A 23,273-nucleotide genomic window follows, 5' to 3' on the forward strand; every position below is an offset into this window, starting at 1 on the left:
TAATTTCACACTCTGGCCACATTGCCCACCTGCAGCAGAAGAATCCCAAGTGTGAGTGTACCGTAGCCCTGGCCTGAGTGAAACAGGCTGCTGGTAATCAAGGTCTTGGCAGTATAATTAATGGAATGATATTCCTGGAGCATCTTTAAAGATCAGCTCCGCCATCTGCCTACAAATCACCCAAGTCGGAATTCCCCACCACTTCTTCCAGGGCAAAAATAGTCTCTGAGCTGAGGGAACTCCCACCTGAAAAACGGAAATAGCACCACTGTCCAGGCTACCCTGAATTGCATCAGACCTAAATAAAGACTCTGTGCTCTGCTGGGAAACCTGGGAAACAGAGGCTGTTAATGCAATTAAGTGCTAATAGACCTGCCGTATGGCTTTAAAAGGCAGTCATCAAGTTCCTGCGTGCGTCACCTCTGAGATAGGGCAAGACCCAGGAAAACCTGGCAACCGCTTGCATTTAAAGAAAATGAGCCAATGTGAATATAATTCAGATTTCCCCCATCTTGCAGTCTCTCCAATAAAAATTGGAATTTAACACTGGAGTGCATGGGTGGGTAGATGGCAGCGGCAGCCATAATGAAAACACGAAAATACGCCCATTTTTTCTACATGAGTTCACAGTGCAATTTAGTTACGTGAGTCATTCTCACCAAGGTGGAAACATCAGAGCTGCCCATGGAGGAGAGACAGGGATATGTACATTACAAATGGGTATGATTCGATTTTTTTTTTTTTTTTTGAGAAGACTATAAGACCTGAGATAAAAAGTGCTCTATGCCTGGTTGTATGACTAGCAGACTTTGCTAAACTTTGTTTTATCTTGTGGGTCATTATAGATTGTCCTTCCTTTATGAAATAGGTAATCCATTGATGTAATGTCTTTGAATTCTTTAGAGGCCCAGTCTCAGTTGGGGGCTTCTTGGGGAGGACTCTGTTAACAGACAAACTGAGGCATATTGAAAATCTTGAGTTTGGGCAAAAATGGACTCCCTTTGGGTAGCACCAAACAGGAAGTTAGCACAGACAAGAGCTCAAATAGAGAAAATGCAGATGCAATGCTAGGAAAGTATTGATTGGCTATAGCTTAAAGCCTAATTGGCTGTTTGTGGTGGGCTGTCCTTGGTTTCGATTTTGTAACCTTAACGCATTTACAGGCTTAGAATTGGCAGCTGCCATGGAATCGGACCCACCTCAGTCTGATGGCCTCTTGATTGAATTAATGCAGCTACTCTTAGGAGAAACCTGTAAGGAAGTGAGAGAAGCAACATAGACAGCTAGGACACTAGGCATAGAAGTGGTATCAGCTAAAATCTAGCCTCAGCCCAATCCCACAGGGAGCTCAGCCTGTGAGTGGCAGCACAGAGCTCTCTCCAACCTCAAGCCAAGGCAGTCAGGATTTGGTGTCCCATAAGTCAGCCATTAGCTGTGGCCACTCCCATCAGCCAAGGGCAATTCTTTAGAGAAGGAGAAGGGTTAACCTGTGAGCAGCCAATATCCTCATGAGGTGAGGGTTGGATGCACCCACCTAGTACAGGGAATTTTGGCAGAGGGCCAACAATATCTACTAAAATCACTGGTGTGTTCACATCGGGAGAGGGTAATTCCAGCAGATGTCATGGGACCTTTAAGTGGCAGAGAAATAAAGATATCTCTGTGACCAAGTTTACCTTTAGTTACAACTGTATTCAAATTTTAGTACCTCACCCTGGTACTTACTCACTCCTTCCTCCCTCACGCCATGGGATAATTATTTTTTAAGGCTTTGAAATTCTCTTTGCATTGTTACAATGTTAGCTTGGACCTTTTATTCTAACAGGACTAGGCCTTCATATTACAAATGCCATGCAAATTAACACATTTCATCTTTCCATCTTGAAACTCATTCAAGTTGGTATTTTCAGGTCCTATAAACTGAATCAATTCCCTGGTATCAAATGAGTCAATTTGAAATTCTTTAAATTGATTTGACCGAGAATTAGGGAAAGAAATATAGGTGTATCTAGAGTTCTAGAATCTGAGTTAAGAACATCCATATTTATATATGGTCTGTGTTGAGATAAAAGTGGGGGGTATTCATGGAGTTTAGAGGTTAAACAGGACTCTCAGAATTACTCCTACTTATATTCCTTTCTTAACGAGTCAGGAGAGGCCCCAAAATATTCTTTGATCCATTTCTTAACATGTAGGTTGTAACCTTCCAGAGAAAAGAGATGATTTAGGTCTATAGCACCAGTGCCTAGGCAGTGTCTGGGAAATATTAGGTGGGCAGCCTAAGTATGTCGAATGAATGACTCAGTGGGCCACTGGTGACAGCCAGAACTTGTAGACACTGCAACACATTTTCTGGAAATAGATTATAGTTTTACATTATGTGTTCACAGTGGTCAGGTCCAGGCACCCGAGTCTCATTTCTTTGTTCTAAGCCAGGGGTCTTCAAACTATGGCCCGCGGGCCACATGCAGCCCCCAGGGGAGTCTGATCCTGCCCGCCAGGTTTTTTGGGCAGTGAGCACAGCCGAGGTGTTACAGTAGGGATTAGTAGTTCATATAGTCCGGCCCTCCAGCTCTCTGAGGGACCGTGATCTGGCCCCCACTTTAAAAACTTTGAAGACCCCTGTTCTAAGCAATCAACTCTTCATGTAAGAACTCTCAGACCATGAACTTGGTATTAACTCAGGGATTTCCTTACTTGAAAATGTCAAGTGTCTCAGTTTGAGTGAGATGGAGGGTGGGTGTGATGGACTTTGAGTGGCTGTTCTTTATCTTCGCTAAAGTAATCATTCTTTTTAATAAAAAGAACACTAGATTAGAAATCAGAAAATGTGGCTTCTAAGCCCAGTTGCTCTGTTGCTCCAGTAACACAGCTCAGATGCATGTCTCATTTATTCCATGAGCTTTAAGTACCATAGATTGCTATAAGAGCTTTAAGCTAGAATATATAGAAAAAAAACCAATAAAATATGAATTGGTAATTTTATGTCACTTGACCATAGTCATGCAGCTAGTTTACATTAGGTATGAGACTAAAACTCCTGTGTCTGTGATTCTCCAGGGCATAATGCACTGTTCCAAGGAGCACCTAATTATGCTTATAAAGCATTATAAGAACTATTCAGAATAATAGATGTGTGATCCTTTTATTGCTGTTTCACCACTGGGAAATTGGTGGACTACTGGTCTAAAACTCTGCTAAAATCAAAGTTAGGGATAGGTATTGGGAGTACCATGTAGAGAAGGAGAGTCAAAGAGTGGAAGAGATCTCTAGGAAAGTGAGAAGAGAGAATTATAGAGTGAATCCTTGGGAGCCTCAGTAGGAGGAAAAAGTTGGGATTGGAGTTGGTTCCTGGTCATAGTGGTCCATTGGCTAAGGCCCCTTGCCCTAAGTAAAACTGACATTTTCCTCCTTTCCTTAAAGACTTCTAAAATAGCATTGGCAATACTTATCATTGCACTTATTTGCCAGACAACTTAATTATGGTTCCAAAAACATGTGGCTGTATAATTCACTTACCTCTCTCCTACCTCTATCACCTCTCTACCTCACCACTCTTTGCTGTTTGTTCACTCATTTTCTGCTCTGCATACAGACAGACTAAATCTTATATAAACTGTAACTTGTCTGATCCTTCTTAGTTGGGTTTCCTAGACTCTTTACTATAACTCATTTTCCCTAGGTTTTCTTGTTTCTTTTTTTTTTCTTTCTTTCTTTTTTTTTTTTTTTTTTTGTCTACTGGCAGGGCTTCTTTCTGCTCAATTGCACCTCCACTAATGGCAATGGAAAAAGGAGAAATCTAAATCACCCAAATTGGATTCTTGTCAGAGGCATTGGGAAAAACTGTGTCAGGGGACTCCATCAGTGATGATGGAGCAGGTAGGCATGTCTGTGCTTCACAAGAATTTCAGGTGAACATTAACTTCTGTATACTCAGATCTCTGGACACAGACACACCACACACACCAAGATACTCTGCAGCTAATAGAAATCAGTCAGCGATTTTCAACCGATATGCCGCAAGGGTTTTTTAAAACATGCAATACTTGAATGTTTAATTAGGGGCACTGACCGTTATGACCAGATGACTGGCCGGTAGCTATGACACTCACTGACTACCAGGGGACAGACACTCAATGCAGGAGCTGCCCCCTGGTGGTCAGTGTGTTCCCACAGCCAACCTTTTGTGGTCTCTCCCCCTGACTGGCCAACCTCCTGCCAGATGGCCCTGGTCAGCCAATTCTCCTGCCAGGCCGAAGGACCCCACCCATGCACACATTTGTGCACCAGGCCTCTAGTATTTTAATAACTCTGTATGGTGACTATACTTACCATGATGGTCATTTTATAAGGTATTTAAAAGTTGAATCACTGTTTTATATGTGAAACTAATATAATATTGTATGACAACTATGCAGTAACTTTCTTTAAAAAGTGGAAAGATTTAACTAAATCATATGTTATCCATTGCTTAATTTACAGCAAAAGTCCTTAAATAAAGTAGCATATTACATGATGCATGGAAAGATGTTGTAAGTCTAAGTTAAGTAAATCAATCTCATTAAAAACAGTACATATATAAAATTATACATCTATATGTACAACGCATATAGATGTATAATTTTAACTAACCTTATTATTCAACTTGTAGAAGTAATTCCATATTTAATCAACTATAGCTTATTAAAAACACCTCTTTAAAGTTTATATAAACTTGATTAAGTAAAGTAATTGTAACTAAATGTATAAACATGAATTTTAAGCAAAGGCATAAAATAATATACTCATGATTCTTATTTTCCATTTCACTGAAAGAGATTAGAAGTTGAAAAAACAAGTAGGAATTTAAGATTTATGATAATTTTGTAGAAACCAGCCCATAGACTTGTATTTTATTGCTTTCTCCATTTTATGTTTAAACTTTTCTTGTAACAAACAAGGACCTTAAAAATAGCTGGCAGGCATTCAAATTTCTGGAAGCTTCACCCTAGACCCTGATATTATTCTGAGAAAGTGGACCTTAAAGTGTAGGAGTCAACTTCACCTGGTATGTGTTATTTCATCATTTGACCACTCCCACATTGTTCCACACACACACACACCCCTCCTCATTTTAAGCTTCAAGGTTTTAGATTGAATAAAACTAGGTTGAAAGGTAGCTTTATCCAGAATTCAATAGCTATAAGTTCAAAATAGAACGGTCACAGGAAATCTGTTTGTTTTTTTACTTTTCCATAATCTTTTATTTTTTTACTTTTCCATAATCTTTTAGCGGATGCATTTCTTTTTTACTATAAATTATCAAGTGATTTTTAAACAACAAATGTATGATTGGTTATTGGCTTGTTCATTTGAGAAACTTTACTGAGCACCTATAATTCCTTCACTCAGTCAGTGAAAGAATTAATTGTACATAATACACCCCAGACAGATTTAAGTACTGGGAATATGACAGTGAACAGCCAGTCAGGTTCCTTGCTTCATTGGAGCTGACATTTTAGCAGAGGAGGTAGATAATATACAGAGAAACACAAAATTTAGATAGTGAGAAGTGCTAGAAAGGGAATGAGAGACGTTGATGTAAGGGGCTAGGGAAGCGATTTTAAATTAGATAATTATTTATAATGGGCAAAGCAGTGGACCAGAAATACCAAGATGTTCTCAAGAAATTCACTAACAAATGGAGAAGATAGACACTGAAACTAAGAATTTCACATACAGATCCACCCATGCTATAATTTATATATTAAATCCCATAAAGGCTCATAGGATGATATCAGCTAACTTGGCCTAGGAGGATATGAAAGGTATTAAGGTGAATCTTAAACATCAGGTAGAAAACATGGTATCAGGAATACCATGTGCAAAGGTTTAGGCGCCAAGGCTCTAACACACAATATATCTATTTTCTGGTGATACTACCTTTCTTAGCAACCCCCTTGGGCAATTGTACCTTCACCCAGACGCTGCTGTATTGCATTTTTAGAATTGCCTTCTAAGACAATTTCTAAGCAATGTATGAAAATTAACTTTAGAGTCACATGGGCATCCCCCTTGGTCCAACTGCATTCTATTTTTCACTTTCAACCTGATTGGCTCAGCTCAGCATCTTCCACCCCCTGTAGACCAGTATTTCCCAACCTTCTCTCATGATGAGAATCACCTGGTGAAGTTGTTAAAACACAGATTCCTGAATCCCAACTAAGAAGTGCTAAACTAGAATTTTTGAGAACATATAGGTAAAATTGCATACCTAACCTAGTGCTCTGTATATAACATCTGTGTTAGAGCACTAGTTAAGTATACAATTTTACCTATATGTTCATATAGGTAAAATTGTATACTTAACTAGTGCTCTAACACAGATGTTATATACAGAGCACTAGTAAAAATTCTAGTTTAGCACTTCTTAGTTGGGATTCAGGAATCTGTGTTTTACAGAGCACTAGTAAAAATTCTAGTTTAGCACTTCTTAGTTGGGATTCAGGAATCTGTGTTTTAACAACTCCACCAGGTGATTCTCATCATGAGAGAAGGTTGGAAAACACTGCTGTAGACAATAACTCCAGACTCTCAGAGCTAGGTACCTGGAGTCTTGGAGTGTTTGGGCATGCTGTTGTGCCAACTAAGGCGCCACATCCAAACTGCAAAAGGAAAGTGAAGCCTTAAAATTTTTAATGCCGTAAATTCTTGATGGAAAACAATTCAACATTTTTTTGAGTGCTTCTCACTGGGCAAGGTGCTCTATTCTATTTTACTATTAGTTCTAGTGAGTTTTACATATTGAGTCTATCTTCACCCAGTATATATCAGTCTGTGAGCTCAGGGCTATCTTAAGAGACCTGAAACATATTGCTTTTTATGAAATATAGTCTAGAATTTTATGTATTGTACCAAAGCCAATTGATAAGTGAATAGTAGTCTAATCTCTCTTACAAAAAAAAATGTTCTTCTTAGATATCCCAACTCAAAGAATTACACAAGTTACAATAAACAATTGTCTTAATCAGTTTATGCTGCTCTAACAAAATACCACAGAAATGTATTAACAACAGAAATGGTTTGCTCACTGTTCTGGAGGCTGGAATGTCAGGGTGCCAGCATGCTCGGGTGAGGGCTGTCTTCAGGACTGTGAACTCGCTGTGTCCTCACGGAGGGGAAAGGGAGAGAGATCTTTCTAGGATCTCCCTTATAAGATCCCTGATGACATTCACCTGGGTTCTGCCCTCACGTTCTAATCACCTCCCAAAGGCCCCTCCTCCTAATAACATCACTTTGGGCATTAGATCTTCAATGTATGAATTTGGGGGAAGGGGTTAACAACCATTCCATAGCAACAATGAAATATTTGCTTAGTGCTTTTTAGCACGATTTCATGTGCATTATGTCCTTTAACACTCCTGAGAACACACTGATTCTACACCAACTACCAGAGCCCAGCTGAGGCCTGCTCTCTTGATGAGAGAGCACGTGTCTGGGCAAAAGTTGTGTGCCCCGGTGAAAGGGGTGGGCCAGCTGTGAGCCACATTCCACTTGAGGAAGAGCCCAGGCACCAGCAGAGGTGTCCTGTGTGCCTCATGGTTGTCACGGTGCACACCATGCTTCATGGTTGTCACGGTGCAAAGCGCTTTGGGATTTTGCCCCCAAAAAGGTGCTATCGTTGAGAATAAAAACTGCTCTTTGAATTGTGCTGACAAAACGGCTGATCCTCAGAGTGGGTATGATTAGTTTGACCTTTGATTTTTTAAGTAGTTTTATGAAAATGTGAGCACTGCATGCTCTGTCATTTTAAACATGGAGGGGTTTTGGTGGTGGTGTTTTTTTCTTTCTATTCAAACCACTCCTATAAAAAGCAAGCATATTTTAAGTACCCATGATGGGTCGGGGTCATCATCTCTAAAATCACTAACAGCTGGTAGTCTCTGACATCATTGTTTTACCCGTAAATAAAAGAGAAACTGTTAGTAATAGCATGGAGGTCCTATCCATAATGGCCTATTAAATAATTACTATGACTGACCTGGAGGTCTGACTGAGGAAGCCTTTCTTTACTAATATGCTTTTCCCACTCTCACTGAGGGTTGTTGTCCTCCAGGAAAAGGAGATGGGAGGCAGGTGGGCAGTCTTTGTGAGCCAAAGAAGGCATTCCCGGGGAGGATTTACGAGGCTCTGCTGTGGGATGAACAGTTAGTTTTTTAAGGGCTGTTTATTATTGCATTCAGTTAAGAAAGAAAGTGGTTGGAAGGAAAGAAGAAAACAGGAAGAAGGAAGGAAGGAAGGAATGAAGGGAGGGAGGAAGGAAGGAAGGAAGGAAGGAAGGAAGGAAGGGAGGGAGGGAGGGAGGGAGGAAGGAAGGAAGGAAGGAAGGAAGGAAGGAAGGAAGGAAGGAAGGAAGGAAGGAAGAAGGGGAGAAATACATGCTGTAATCCTTTTACCTTCTCTAGATTTAAACCAGCTTGTGTTATGTAGGGGCTAAAAGAGAATATTTGAATGTAACAATACATGCTTAAACTTCTACTCGGATCCCTGGCAATTTGATAATGCCACTTGGATGTTTTACTTTCTCTTTATTTTGGTGATAAATCCAATACATTCTTCATGTGAGTGAAAGGTATGAAGCCCACGGGGTCTTGAGAAGGGATATTGCTCCCCGCAGTTTTTTTGTTTTGTTTTGTTTTGTTTTATATATTTCATTGATTTTTTTTTTTTTTTTTTTTTTTTTTTTTACAGAGAGGAAAGGAGAGGGATAGAGAGCTAGAAACATCGACCAGCTGCCTCCTGTATATCCCCCACCGGGATGTGCCCAAAACCAAGGTACATGCCCTTGACCGAAATCGAACCTGGGACCTTTCAGTCTGCCGACGCTCTATCCACTGAGCCAAACCGGTTTCGGCTCCCCTCGGTTTTTAATGAGGCCCTGTACTTGCCAGCTTGCCCAGTGGCTACTTTGAGCGCAAGTGGCTCCACGTGTGCTGTGGGTCTGATGCCAGGCTGCTGACCTCTGCATCAGATGGGACTCCGCTGACGCTCTGCCTCAGGCCCCAGCATTTTGTTGTATCCATCATACAGGCTCTTGGCTCTCATGCTAATGTGCAGCTAATGAGCTGCAGGTTGTACACATTAGCCCGGGCTCTGGCACAGCTAATGCCAGACCCACAATGAGATGGCCTGGGAGCAGGGCAGGAAGACCCCACCCAGTGCACTGGCATCTTCACAGAACTGACCGACCGATTAGAAAAGCTGTGTTGCAGAATCACCGTGCCATCGCTTGGGGGTTGGGGGTTGGGGAAGCGATAAGCAATCAAGAGGTGGAAAAATCATGCTGTCTTATATCTCCTCTGAAATAAAAAATGCCTCCACACCAGAGAGGTGCTTTATGGACTGTGAAATAGGGAGGAAAGTCAAAATGTTTGAAGAGTCAGGTAATAGCTTTTATTACCAAAGAGAAGCTAAGTTCCTGATCTGCTGTTGAGTAACTAGACTTAAGACCTTCATTCAGATATGGCCATGTGACACTGACCACTATGACATTGGTGACATTTCAAGGCAGTGCTGTACCATGTTGTGTTGTGTGTGTGTGTGTGTGTGTGTGTGTGTTGTGTGTGTTTTCCAGGAGGCAGAACTCAGAGCCATGGTACAAAAGGGCATGCTGCTCTGGCCTTGGAAGCAATTTTTCAAAAGACAGTTGTACACCAAAGTTCCCCCAGCACATTCCTGGAGATAGAGCGTGCCAGAGAAGGAATTATTCCTAACACTTTCCTATACCCAGAGTGCCTGGCACTGTGACTGGCTCCTAGTTCCAGGCAGATTGGTTGGACTGGTTAAGGAGCTGAGAAAATGACTGTAAACTCATGCATGCTACTAAAGAGAGCTATTCCACGTCTAACAAGGTGCCTCTCTTAAACTTGTTGCAAATGCCTCATTTTAGAGATGAGGAAGGAAATGGAGGCAAAGAAAGGGTAAACAGCTTTGCACGATACTGCACTGCGTTCCCACAGCACTGAGCTATCTGGGAAAGGACAGTGCCCACATCCCATGGATAAACAGTGGACGCCGAGCCCAGAGGACTCAGTTCTGATCCTCACCCATCTCTTGTGAGCGCTTTCTTCTTGGGTGACCCACCGAGAGTCTCTGAGCTCCTGCATCCATCCTTGTCAGTGGCAGTAAGGATGCATGGGAAAGCACGTTGTAAACTGTAAAGCCCCATAATATGGAAGCTTAATGGAAGCCACTGTTATTAATTTATTAATTCTATTGCTTTAAGCCGCCAAGTTTGTGTTCACTGGTTACAGTAGCTAAAGGAAGCTAATGTTATATCTTTCACAATTTTCACCTTTTTTTTTTTTTTTTTTTTTTTAACGTTCCTCATACTAAGCACCTGGGAGTGGGGACCTTGTGTGTCTTTGCTGCTGTATCCATTGCATCTGGTTGGATGCTTGGCACAGAGTAAATACTAAGTGCTTCTGCAGCTAATGGAGAAGCATTTTGGAAGAGATTCATGGAAGAGAAGGGATGGCATAAATAGGGCAGAGCCCTTCTTAGAAGGGGTATTGTTATGAGCAAGCATGCTAGGGTGAAAATGAAGGATTGGCATGAGGTTTGAGGGAACCCATGAAAAAAAAATAATAAAAGGCCAGACAAGCCCTGAGTTCCCATTGAGAATTAGGGAAACTCTCCCTGGTGGGATGACACAAAGCCAGATTAAGGAGGACTTTGAAAACCATGAGGAGAGGCAGGTAGGAGAGGAGAGGGAGGTAATGACAGTTGGATGGCTTTAGACTGGTGTGCAGATGGGTCACCCAGTGGGTAGTTCTAAGCATCAGGAAAGTGATGCTCCTCCAAAAAACAGAAAGGTTTAGTTTTGGGGAACTAATACATTTGAATTCGAATCTTTTCAAATCCTAATGAAGAATTCTGCTGTTGGAAACTCTTTCAATTCTAGCATGCAATGTATTTTCTGTTAGAAAGTTGATTTTAAATTTTAGTTTGAATTATTTTGTATGTAAATAGGTAGAACCACGACTTTTTCAGGACTTTAGGGTTCTGCTAGTCTTAAGCCTTTGGGATCTGTCTGATGGGCACACAGGTTCATTCCTGGCAGGTACTGTGCCCTGCTGCCGTGGCTGTGGCTCCAAAAGACAGGCCTTTCCAGGCTGCAGGGATCAGCAGCTTAGCGGGCACTGCTCCCTCCCAGGGTGGCGCTCCCAAACTCTTGCTTTGTGTAATTAGCTGATGACTTATGTCCTCATTAAGAGAGCTGACCAGTCAAAATGGCGATCCATCAGCAAAGTCATTATTTAGGATCTTTCTTTATGGTTCTGTGGTGAAGGCTGTTCGTTTTTTCACTGGTTTGCCTGAAAATGGCTGTCCCGTAAAAATGCTCATTTGGCAAAAACCCTGGCTATCAAACAAGTATGTGCATAACGCACATGTTTAGAAAAATCCATCACATTGCTTGAGGGCGGCAGATTAATGTCTGTCATCCTGTCCTCCTTCTCCTCACCCCTCCCCCGAAAATGGCACTACCTTTTTATCACTGAGATAACGAATTACCACAAACTTCAAATGCAAAGTTTGAAATAATTCAGAAATGTCAACATCATTTACAGTTGATACAAGAAGATATGAGCTCTTTCGAAGAGGCCTACCCCCACTTTGTAAGTGGCAAAAAAGTAAAAACACATTAAAGACTCAACAATAGAGAACTGGGTAAAATGAACAGTGAAAGTCCTCCCTCCCTCCCTGCTTGGGCCCATCCTAAGGAGGAACCCCCTTGAACAGTAAAGTAGTTCCCCTTTCCAGGCCAGGGCTTTTTTGTATTTGTGAACTTGGGCCAGCTTTAAAAATACACTCCCTGAATGGCTTTCAAGATGAGATGATTTACGGGGTTAGGAAAAACCCCTGTTCAATGTGCCCTCTCCCCAAATAATTATCTCATTATGCCATTTTATGGCTGAAATGCCATCATTAGCCATTTATTTATTTGGCTTAATGGTGTGTTCCTTCTTAAGATGCAAATTACCTCCTACAAGTCTAACTAACCCTTAAAGTTCTTTCCAACCCTTATAAGAATGAGTTAATTTAAATTGTTATTCCCTCCCCCGGCTCCCTTATCTTATCACCTGCTTTGTTTATTATCACAATTTTGTAACCGTGTGTTTGTTTCCTTGAAGTTTTGGTCTGTCACTACCATAGACTCTAAGTTTCATGAGGACAGGGACCTTGCACCTTTTTCACTATCCAGTTCCTGGAATAAAATGACAAAGAATGTGCCCAATAAATATTGGTTTGGATAGAAGATTTTGAAGAAAAATGGAATCAGATATAAGACCTACAGGGGCTGGGACATAACGGAAGGCAAAAGAAATGTGATGTGCGAGGCCAAAAGCTGCCTCCCAGGCCTGCTCTGCAGCTGGTGCATGGGGCTTTGGATCTGGGGCTTGCATCCTGATGGCTTCTGCTTCCATAGGTAGCTGTGCTGGTTGTTAAATATTTTACCTGTCTCTCCTGGTGCCCACAATGAAGCTTTTCTGACCTCACAGTTCTCTTAATTAGCCTCCCTGTGAATCAAACTCTCTAGATCTGAGCCTAGCTGTTTTGGCTCAGTGGATAGAGCATCAGCCTGCGAACTGAAAGGTTCCAGGTTCAATACCAGTCAAGGGCACATGCCTGGGTTGCGGGCTCGATCCTCAGTGGGGGACTTGCAGAAGGCAGCCGATCTATGATTCTTTCTCATCATGGATGTTTATATTTCTCTCTCCCTCTTCCTTCCTCTCTGAAATAAATAAAAATATATTTAAAAAATAACTCTCTAGATCTGATTTGGATTTTTTAAAGTCTGAGAAGCTAGAAAATCAAAGAAGGAGAGATCTGTATTGTATGTGTGTGTGTGTGTTAGAAGTTTTTCCTCCCCCCCCCCTTTTTTTTTTTTCATTTTAACAGCTGTATAAACATTTACCCAAAAAAAGTCATGGGAACAGGGTGTGGGTGAAGGATCATGTGCAAAGGAATCTGCTGTTTGCAGAAATATTTAGAGAAAGCCGGCAATATCCATGCACCTGTTATTCCAGGTGTGTGCATGAAATTCACTGACCATGTTAACACTTGCCTGTAATGGCATTTAATGCAAAGGGAATTTCAAAGTTTAGAACAGAAAAACCTCCGGAGTAGGAAAAAGTGAACTTGACTCGGTAGATTCCTGTATAAGCCCCATGATGAGTGACAGCCGTTAGCACAGTTTGTAATTGAATATTTAATTGTTTAATGACTTATGTACCTTCTGTCCCCTCTTCCAGCCTGTATGTACCATCTGGGAATGCTGTCTTGTTCTGCTTCTCACAATATTCCCAACTCCTAGCATAGTACTTGGCAAATAGCACATGCTCAAAACATACTTGCCACAGGTGTGAATACATATTACCTCATTTAGTTGGGATGGCCTGGTCTAGTAATGTGAACCGATTTTTTAAAAATTTCTCAGCTTCTCAGTTTGCATAGGTCTGTTTATATTCTGAGTAGCTTTCTAGCAAAGCTTTCTGCCTTAAAAAAAAAATCTATGTTCATAGATGACTTAGCTTTTCTCATGAATGGGATCAACTGTAGCTCATTGGTGACTATTAATAAAAGCAGTAGGAAAAGATTATCTCCTAATATTCTCTTTATGAGAAAGCAGTAAAATTAAACTCAAGTAACACACTTTTTTTCACTTGTTTCATCATCAACATCATCATCTTCAGCTAAACAATCTCTTTTTCAATTTAATTTAATGAGAATGGATCTTGGCAGCCACTGAGACCAAAAATGCTTGCATATTAAAGAGATCATTTCCTTTAACCTAAGTCACACCCCTTTGCACACAATAAGGATGAAAGAAGAACTGAGTGTTTATGTGGGTGGGAAAGAACAGAGTGCAGACAGGACTGTGTAGGACACTCAGGGACCAAAGCTGGAAAGGAACTCAAAATTCGTTGGATGTAAGATTAGTCTGAGGCTAAAGAAAAGGCCAGAAGGAACGCCTTTATAGACTCCTAAAGCAGGGCAGTGTTTGGCACCAGCTACAGTACATCTACAACCCATTGTATTTTCCTGGTTAGTGTGTTTCCTATCCCGAACCTTCCACTCCCCACATTGTGAGTTTAAGCCAGAGTTATTCTTAAGTTCCCCCCTCCTGGTAGAGGGTGAGGATGTCCCAGAGTTGCTATGCATCTCTGGCATATCTATGGGGAAAAGCACACATGCCTTGCCTTTGATCATCAGGTCTTAGGATGGATTAGAAAGAAAGAGACTATAAGGGAAAAGGTCACCAATTCTCTAAGAGTCAAAAGGTGGCGATGGAGTCAACTAAATCTAACAGAGTTAGGCAATTGAAAAGCCCATGAGAAGATGCTGTAGGAAGAAGCAAAACTATTGGAAGCACAAGATGAAAAGACAGGAAGCGTGTTTTTGAGGAGTTTGGAATAGCTAATTTTCAGAACTTACTGATGATCCAGGGAGCGAGGAAAATCCCAGAGAGCGGTGTCCTGAGGACCCATGATGCTTAGCATCAGGCAGGTTAGGGTGTGTGTTTGTGTGTTACCTGCAGAGCCTTTCTTTAGGGAAGTATAGTGCCTCGAAGACAACTTTTCCCATAGAATCAAAGGTGCTGTCCATGTGTTCAGTCGAAACCTGGGATTAGCACAGGGGTAGCCGGGATCAGAGTTGTTTGAGGATGTGCTGATTGGACAGTGAATGTCATTTTATATATAACTAGAGGCCTGGTGCACGGATTTGTGCACAGGTGGGATCCTTTGGCCTGGCCTGCACCCTCTTGCAATCCAGGACCCTGGGTGATGTCAGAGAGCTGGTTTCGGCCTAAACCCTTTAGGCCAGGCCAATGGAACCCACTGGTGCATGAATACATGCACTGGGACAGTTTTGGCCTGATCCCCACAGGCTAGGCCAAGGGACCCCACCAAATCTGTGCCTCTAGTATGCATATAAGCTCTTTGGTTAATCTCTTCCCACCCTCCCCTGTCCCTTCTTCCCTCTGAGATTCATCAGTCTGTTCCATGTTGCCATGCTCCTGCATTGAGCATCTGCCCCTGGTGGTCAGTGTGCATTATAGGTACTGGCCATTCAGCTGGTCAGGTGGTCACTTAGGCTTTTATATATAAAGATGAGGGAATGTGAGGATTTCAGGAACCATTATTAATAAAGTACAAATTTTTACAGCATGTACTCCTAATAACACTCATATAATGCCTCCTACTTTTCTTATGTTACTTCATTTGATTCTCAGTTACCTGTGAATTAAATACTCTTATCTAATTAAATGAGGCCAATATGAGGCACTGGTAGAAATTAGAGGGCAGGAACAGGAAGAAACCAAAGTGTTTTCTCCCTGTCTCTGCAGTTAGATTCTTGCTTAATTTTGTTGTTGTTAATTCTCCCTGGATGTTTTATTTCCCGCCCCCCCCCCCCCCATTGGTTTTAGAGAGAGTGAAAGGGAGGGAAGGAAGAGGGAGAGAAAGAGAAACAATGATGTGATAGAGACACGTTGATTCGTTACTGGCACACACCCCATCCAGTGCCTGGAATCAAACCTGCAACCCAGGTACATGCCTTTGACTAGGAATAAAATCTTTGGTGCACGGGCTGACACTCTAACCATAGCCCCAGCCAAACACTGGTTAGAGCTGCAGTTAGAGTCTTAATAGGTAGTGTATATTACCAGGTACATAAATCTGAGTTACGATCTGATACTTCATTAGAATGAGGGTAATTTTATATGAAACCTGTTATTAAAAGCCCTTGCATAGGCCCTTTCATCCAGAAAACATTCATATTTGGAAAGATTCCAAGTTTGGCATGGTACCACACTGGAAACAGTGCCTTCCTATGTCTCATTTAATTCTGCTGAGCTTTCATAGGATGTTCAAATATCCTTGGGATTTTTCCTTTAATTTTTTTAAGGATCACAAAAAGAACATGCTGGCCACAAATATGTTCACTGCATAAGGGAAATCTAAGGGAGAAAACATACAGTTAGAGAGGAGAAAAACCACATGTCATGCTGTGTTTTCACAGCTACTTTTCTATTTAGAAATAACATTTCTAGTGCTTCCTGTTTCAGAACTACAAAGAGCACACAGGCAGACATGAAGGAGACCTCTTTCCAGTGTCAGAGGTACCTGTACATCTGATCCAACCAAATGAGTGTGAACTTGGATATGTAAGTGAGCCCAATAATTCCATTTATGTTGGAATTATTGGAGGAGAGTGTATATGACAGATAAGCTGGAGCTCAGAAATATAATTATTTAACTGGACATACTGTCACCCTTAATAATTTTGGAATTCTTTTATTAAAAAGAAGGAGAAATAGCTGAAACCGGTTTGGCTCAGTGGTAGAGCGTCAGTCTGTGGACTGAAGGGTCCCAGGTTCGATTCCGGTCAAGGGCATGTACATTGGTTGTGGGCACATCCCCGGTAGGGGGTGTGTGCAAGAGGCAGCTGGTCGGTGTTTCTCTCTCATCGATGTTTCTAGCTCTCTATCTCTCTCCCTTCGTCTCTGTAAAAAAAAAAAAAAAAAAAAAAAATCAATAAAAAAGAAGAAGGAGAAATAGATATTGGGAGGGGGTTAGCAGTTAGTCTCATAATAGCACAAGCAGATACAACAAAAAATTATGAAAATGGTACATTAATGACTAGCTTTCAGAAGAACTACTATGCAGGAGTAAAATGTCCAGGGATATAACATTAGCAAGACATGGGGAGGGGAAAATCCCCAAACAGAGCCTGTCTTAGCATTAGGTTTACTTGGGCAGATACACCTTTATTCAGCTCAGTTCATTCTAACAACAAACATTAATCACAGTATTGCAGACACTGAGTAAGTAAATGGTTAAAAAATAAAAGGCTATGATCCAGTGTCAGAATGAGTTATGTGGACCAGAGGATCCCAAAGCAGGCTGTGCATCAGTCTCTGTGTTTTTAATTTGTGCCCCATTGATACTGAGGCAGGAAATCCAAGAGGACTCATCTCTGGAAAATACTGGTAGAAAATGAGTGCTAGGTATATTCTGAGTGTGGTGATGGCTATTAACACTGACTGCAGATATTCTCAAATTGTATGCACAAGACTTACCCAGCACCCTTGCTATACATGCAGATTCCTGGTGCATTCTCCAGCACTTTTGCATGCATGGATTCTAGGAGGGAAAGACATGTGGATTTGTAACTCAGCCCAACTGGTTCTGAAGCAGACCAAATTACAAAAATCTGTGATATGTAGATCAAACTTTGAGAACTTACTCTTTGCCGGGCACTATGCTATAATCTGTTTATGCACATTGTCTGATTCCATCCTCCCGATAGTCACAGGGGAGAGGGACTTTTATCACCCCCATTATACAGATGAGGAAAGGGAAGCATGGAGGAGATAAGTAATTCATTCAAGATCATACTGTGAATAGCTGAGCTGTAGACTTGCAGACTACAACTGTCTGAAAAGATTTATGTTCTTAATACCAGATTGCCTTCTTGCTGCCAGGAGATCAGAGAAAAAAGGAAGAAAAAAAAAAAGAATCTTCCCAATTGGGGAAGTTTTTAGGAAGGCATTTGAACTAAAGTAAGATAAGTGGACTTTGGAATTTGTCACTTGGTTCTTAGACCCACAAATTTTGAGATTTCTCTAACATGAATTCTATTTTGTCCGGCAGTATAGCTCATTGATTGAGCATTGACCTATGAGCCAGGAAGTCATGGTTCAATTCCCAGCCAAGGTATAAGCCTGGGTTGCTGGCTTGATCCCCAGGTGTGGGGGGCACAGAAGGCAGCCAATCAATGATTCTCTCTCATCTTTGATGTTTCTATCTCTCGCTCCCTCTCCCTTCCTCTCTGAAATCAATAAAAACATATTAAATAAATAAACAAAATGAATTCTATTTTTGCTTTTGTTTGTTTAGTTATAGAACTTGAATAGGTCAAACTGGAAGCAAACATGTTGATATTTCACATAATAAATAGTATCATGATGTCTCACATAACTGAACTGCTGGTAGATGAGGCCATGACTCAGGAAATGCTGATGTGGAGTTGTGGCTGGACTCCCAGCTTCTTCCTTCAAAGAACTCTTGGCTTTCTCCTCTGAAAAGTAAATAAAATGAGGACATCAACAAGGAAACCGCAGATATACCCAATGAAAACAAAAACAGAGGACAGGAAGGAGACCTTTTTTAAAGAACTTGCTCCTTTTGCATTTAGGAATAATGTCGACCTTTCGAAAGATAACTGTTTACAAAATTAGCAACTTCTGCTTCACATCAGCATCCCTTTAAAGTTCGTTAGAGGAGTAAATCCTGCAAGTCACAGAAACCTTGTTTACCAAACTGGACTGCAATTGAAATGGCCCTTTGGAGTTAATAAAAGTATGAAATAGCTTTTTCCACCAGATTGAGAGGCATCTAATGTAATCATTTGTGAGTGTCACCGATTAGAAGCAGCCTTTCATCTATTTCTAGAAGCTGAGTATGAACAACTCAGACCTCGTGAAGAGAGCATGAAGTTGGAGCCATGGGAGGGTGAAGGGTGTCCATGAGAGAGCACATAGGTCGCAGGCCTCTGGGCCCTTTAAGCAACCTGGTTAGATAAGTGAACGGTGTTTATTGGAGACCTAAGGCACCTAGATCTGACGTAGGTCCTTCATAGTTCTGTCAGAATCTACTGAGCACCCTCGATCCCAGGCATTGTGTAGGTACTGTGCCTGACTGGATAAAATACGGAACCGTGAGTGTAGGAAGGACTGTGCACTGTTTGCCTTTAGAACGCATGCCCCAAATTGCAAATTCTCTGCTGTTCCCAAATAAACCCATTTTGATGGAGAAATATCTGGCTGTCTGTTTGTGAAAGGTCAACAGAAGAAATAAGTAAGAGGATGGGAATGGGCACCATGCTAGGGGGAGAGGATTATTATGGAGACTTTGTCATTTGTAAGAGCTGTTTCAAGGAAATGGAGTCCTTACATCTTAAAGCCACTGAGCATGAATTTTCTTCAATAAGCTTCAGTTTTCCAAGAAAAATCACTAACCTATATCTTTTTCTGACCCTTCACTTGTATCACCTGCACTAGGTGTCCACTTTCTTTGGTATCCACTTTTCATATAGAGACAAAAATGGTATTCCTTCAAGGGAGCCACTAGCTAGGCTACTCTGAGCGAGACAGACAGTCACACACATAAACACACACACACGCACACGCACACGCACACGCGCACACACAGTTTTGAGCAATTTATGTCACACTTGCATTTAGCAGAATGTTGGGACCTTTGAGATACTAGGGACTCCTCCAAGCCCTGCATGTGAGATCTGTGAATGCCTCTGCAGCCATGGAGTTTGCGAGTGCTGTGTATTTGTCAAGAGGGTAGGTGCTCATTATTTCACAGCATTCTGGCAATCGGCAGGCCGTGCCTATCTGGCAGGTATCTTTTCCTTGGTTCCCATATTACTTACTTTTAAAATTTGTTATGATAGAAAGATTGACATAAAATAAAAAACATCAATGTATCTCCAGTTTTAATATTGTCTATATTTTGTCCATATTATTTTCTCCATCTACCATATTTGGGTGAAGGGGTGGGTGGGCAAGAGCGTGCTGGAGATTTTAAAAGAAAATGCCAAACTGCATATTACTTCACTCCCTACATTATTTTTTTTTAAACTCAAATCAGATGCCAACTGAGGCAAGTATAGGAATGAATGCCCCTTCCCACAAAGATGTCCATGCCCCAGTCCTCAAAATGTGTGGCTATATTGTCTTACACGATAAAAAGTACTTTGCAGTTGTAATAAAGTTAAGCATCTTAAGATGGTGAGGTCCCCTGGTTATCTGGGCAGGCACAGATTAATCACATGGGTCCTGATGATAGGAAGGCAGGAGGGTCAGAGTCAAGAGAAGGTGATGCAGTGACCGAAACAGAGGGAGAAAGGCAATGTGATGTGGGGCCGTGAGCTAAGGAATAAATGCAGGCAGCTTCTAGAAGCCAGAAAAGTCAAGGAAATGGAGTCTCTCCTGCAGCCTCCAGAAGGAAGCAGCCCTTCCCCAACACCTTGATTTTAGGACTTCTGACCTCTAGACCAGTGTTTTTCAACCTTTTTTGGGCAAAGGCACACTTGTTTCATGAAAAAAATCACGAGGCACACCACCATTAGAAAATGTTAAAAAATTTAACTCTGTGCCTATATTGACTATATATAAAGTAATTCTCTTGAATAGGAATCAAATAAACACAAAGAAAGTATTTTATAATTACTTTATTATGAAATATTAAGTAAACAAAATAGTGAAAAATTATAAAATTCTTGTCTTGTCTGCACCTACGGCACACCAGGCAACATCTAGTGTGCCGCGGAACAGCGGTTGAAAAACGCTGCTCTAGACTGTAAGGGAATAAACACCACTATGTTTGTGGGGATTTCTTAGAGCACCAATAGGAAACTAACACACTAGCTTTTAAAAATAGGGGAAATTCCCATGTTTGGGTTGCTCAGTTGATTGGAGAATTATCCTGTATACCCAAAAGTTGCAGGTTTGATTCCTGATGAGGGCACATACCTAGGTGTGGGTTCATTTCTACTCAGGGTGAGTATAGGAGGCAATTTATCGATGTTTCTTTCTCTCTCTCCCTTCCTCTCTAAAAAGCAATAAAAACTTATTGGAGTGAGGATGAAAGTAAGTAAGTAAATAAATAAATAAATAAATAAAGGAATTCACATTAAATGTAGATTCCTGGATTTCTTTGAAAAAGTAGAGATGTATCAATGCTGTGCCCACAGTCTCCCCTGGTAATGACAGGGTAATGATAAGCTAATGCTGAAAAGAAGCTACCTCAAAGTGGGATTTTTTTTTTCTTATATCTAGTCCTCTGAATTTGAGACTTCTTCTCTAGAAAATTCTATGGTTAATATAGTCACTATAACATTGCTGAAAACATGTGTTTTGAATCTAGCGGTTTCTAAGCCATGAGCTGAAAGGGTCAGGAGCCACTTAACTTCCTGGTGATGCAAATATCTAGAAAAGTTTACTAGTTACAAATACCCAAACACACTCTCATACCTATATATACAACTTGCTACGATGGTGAGTTTGTGATTCCACAATTAGAAAGGTCTGCATTGTACAAGTGGTGTTGACTGTTGAGGTTTCTTTTGTAAACTTAATATTATTTTTGAAGAATGATGCTTAACATTATTCTGAAGTATGTGTTGACATTGAAATAACTGGTTCCAGTGAAAGTTAATGGATCATATCTGACTAGGTAAGTAAGATAGCACTTTGGGCGGAACATTTATAGCTTCCCCAGTCTTATTTAATGAGCTAGAAAAGTAATTTACTGGGTTTTAATGTAGAGCCTGGAAAAGATATACTCCAAATCTCACAAACACTTTATGCCTTGCGACCATAGCTTAGTCACCTTATAGGGTCTGGGACATTGCCTCCCTAACAATTCATTTGGATCTCCTGAAAATGCTGTTGTTTTATTGGGAGGTAAAATAGGCTTAAATATTCATAAAATACAGAAAGGGAGAAATAAACTTGGTAGCCATTCACATTCTAGTATAATTAGCTTCATGGGGGATTTCTCCCTTCTAGAAAAGGAGGTTTTATTCGGATTTATTGGAGGACGTGAATTAATAAAGAATTTGTTGTGTAACAAATTCTTCTTGGGAGAGCTTTGAAAAGGATCCAAGGAGAATGAATTGAGGTTGTCGATATTCTCAGTTTACCTTATAATTTCCCCCCCAAAAAAAGCATTACTTTGTCATACTATTGCCATTTTCAAAGAATACCTTTTTTGACAAGTTTAGAAACTGGTGGGTCTGCCACAGTTTTCCCAACCTAAGTTTCAGTGAAGACCTGACCATCTGGCAGGTACTGTGCTGAGCATATTACATACACTGTCTCATTTCACCTCTCCTGTAGCATTAGGAGGCATGACTACTTAATTGGCCCTAAATGGTACTCATTCTGCACTGTGCTAAGCAGTTTAGACATTTTAACTCAGTCATCACAACAACCCTCTGCCCTCTGCATTAGTGCTATTAGTTCCCCATTTTACAGATACAGAGATTGAGATACAAAGATTCACTGACTTGCTCCAGATCCCACAGCTAGTACATCGTGGAGCTGTGATTTATGGCCAGGTATTCTAGCTCCAGAGTCAGAACTCTTAGTCACTGTTATACATGATGCTGTCCTTACTTATCAGTGAGGAAGTAGAAGCACAGAGAAGAATAACTTGCCCAAAGCCACACGGGCAGTAAATAATGGAGCCTATGAAACTACAAAGCTCACCTCCTATACCATCCTGCTCGTCTCTGTTTGGATCACTCAATCCTGAAGCCACACCCACCTGCTTCCACCTCAATACATATTTCACTGTGGCGCTTAAGAAAAGGTAATGATAAGAGGAGAAGGGGAAGGAGTTAGCCTTATTATTTATTTAGCTTATTATGTAGTTTAATTCTGAATACAAGGTGGATAGTGGTTTGTTGTGAAAGGGTTGAATTTTCACTGAATTATTTGCCAGTGTCAAAGACAATCTCAACCTCATCTAGAGCAGTGCTTCTGAATCTTTAATGAAAATATGAAGCGGCTCAAGATCATGTTAAAATACAAATTCTGATTTAATAGATCTGGGATGGGCCTTAAACTCTAAGTTTCTAACAAGCTCCCAGGTCATACTGATGCTCCTGGAGCATGAGCCTGCTTTGAGTAGCAAGGCTAGAGCATTGAGTTTTTCCAAACTAAACATCAAAACTTCTCCTAGAGCTCAGATGGGAAGCAGGGTATTTTCATAGAAGAATATCCAGTGTGTGGGGATCAACACTGGGCAGATAAGATCTGAACGTCCCAGATTCTCAAGGTTGGAAGGGATTTTGAGGTTCATCTGGTCCAATCATCCAAGTGATGTTTGAATTCTCTCTAATCTCTCCCTGACAGGTCATCTCAGCCCTTGAGTTAAAGAACTATCTTCAATGAATAGAACTAAACACTCTAGGACAAGAGAATTCCAAGGTGGTGTCTGAGTCTGTGATATCTCACACTTGTTCAGACGGGCCTTCACCTTTGGATATTTATTCCTAAGCTTTCAAACCTCACACTTCTTAAGAAAAGCAATGCACTCTACCAGAGAACCAGCTGGGAGCACTTCGTGTCCCAGGCACCTGCCCCACAATGAAATAAAATTCTCAGTGCTGGCTGGCAGGTCAGAAGTGGTGGCAACTGTTTGACT

At 41.1% G+C, this 23,273-nt stretch overlaps 1 protein-coding gene across 1 annotated transcript in view; it reads left to right on the forward strand.

Annotated features, from left to right (window-relative positions):
• SNTB1 (syntrophin beta 1) overlaps positions 1-23,273 on the forward strand; it is a 187,964-nt gene that overhangs the window by 133,317 nt on the left and 31,374 nt on the right. The window lies entirely within an intron of this gene.

The sequence above is a fragment of the Pipistrellus hanaki genome, assembly GCF_964339955.1.
Source record: "Pipistrellus hanaki genome assembly, chromosome: 17".
NCBI lineage: Eukaryota > Metazoa > Chordata > Mammalia > Chiroptera > Vespertilionidae > Pipistrellus > Pipistrellus hanaki.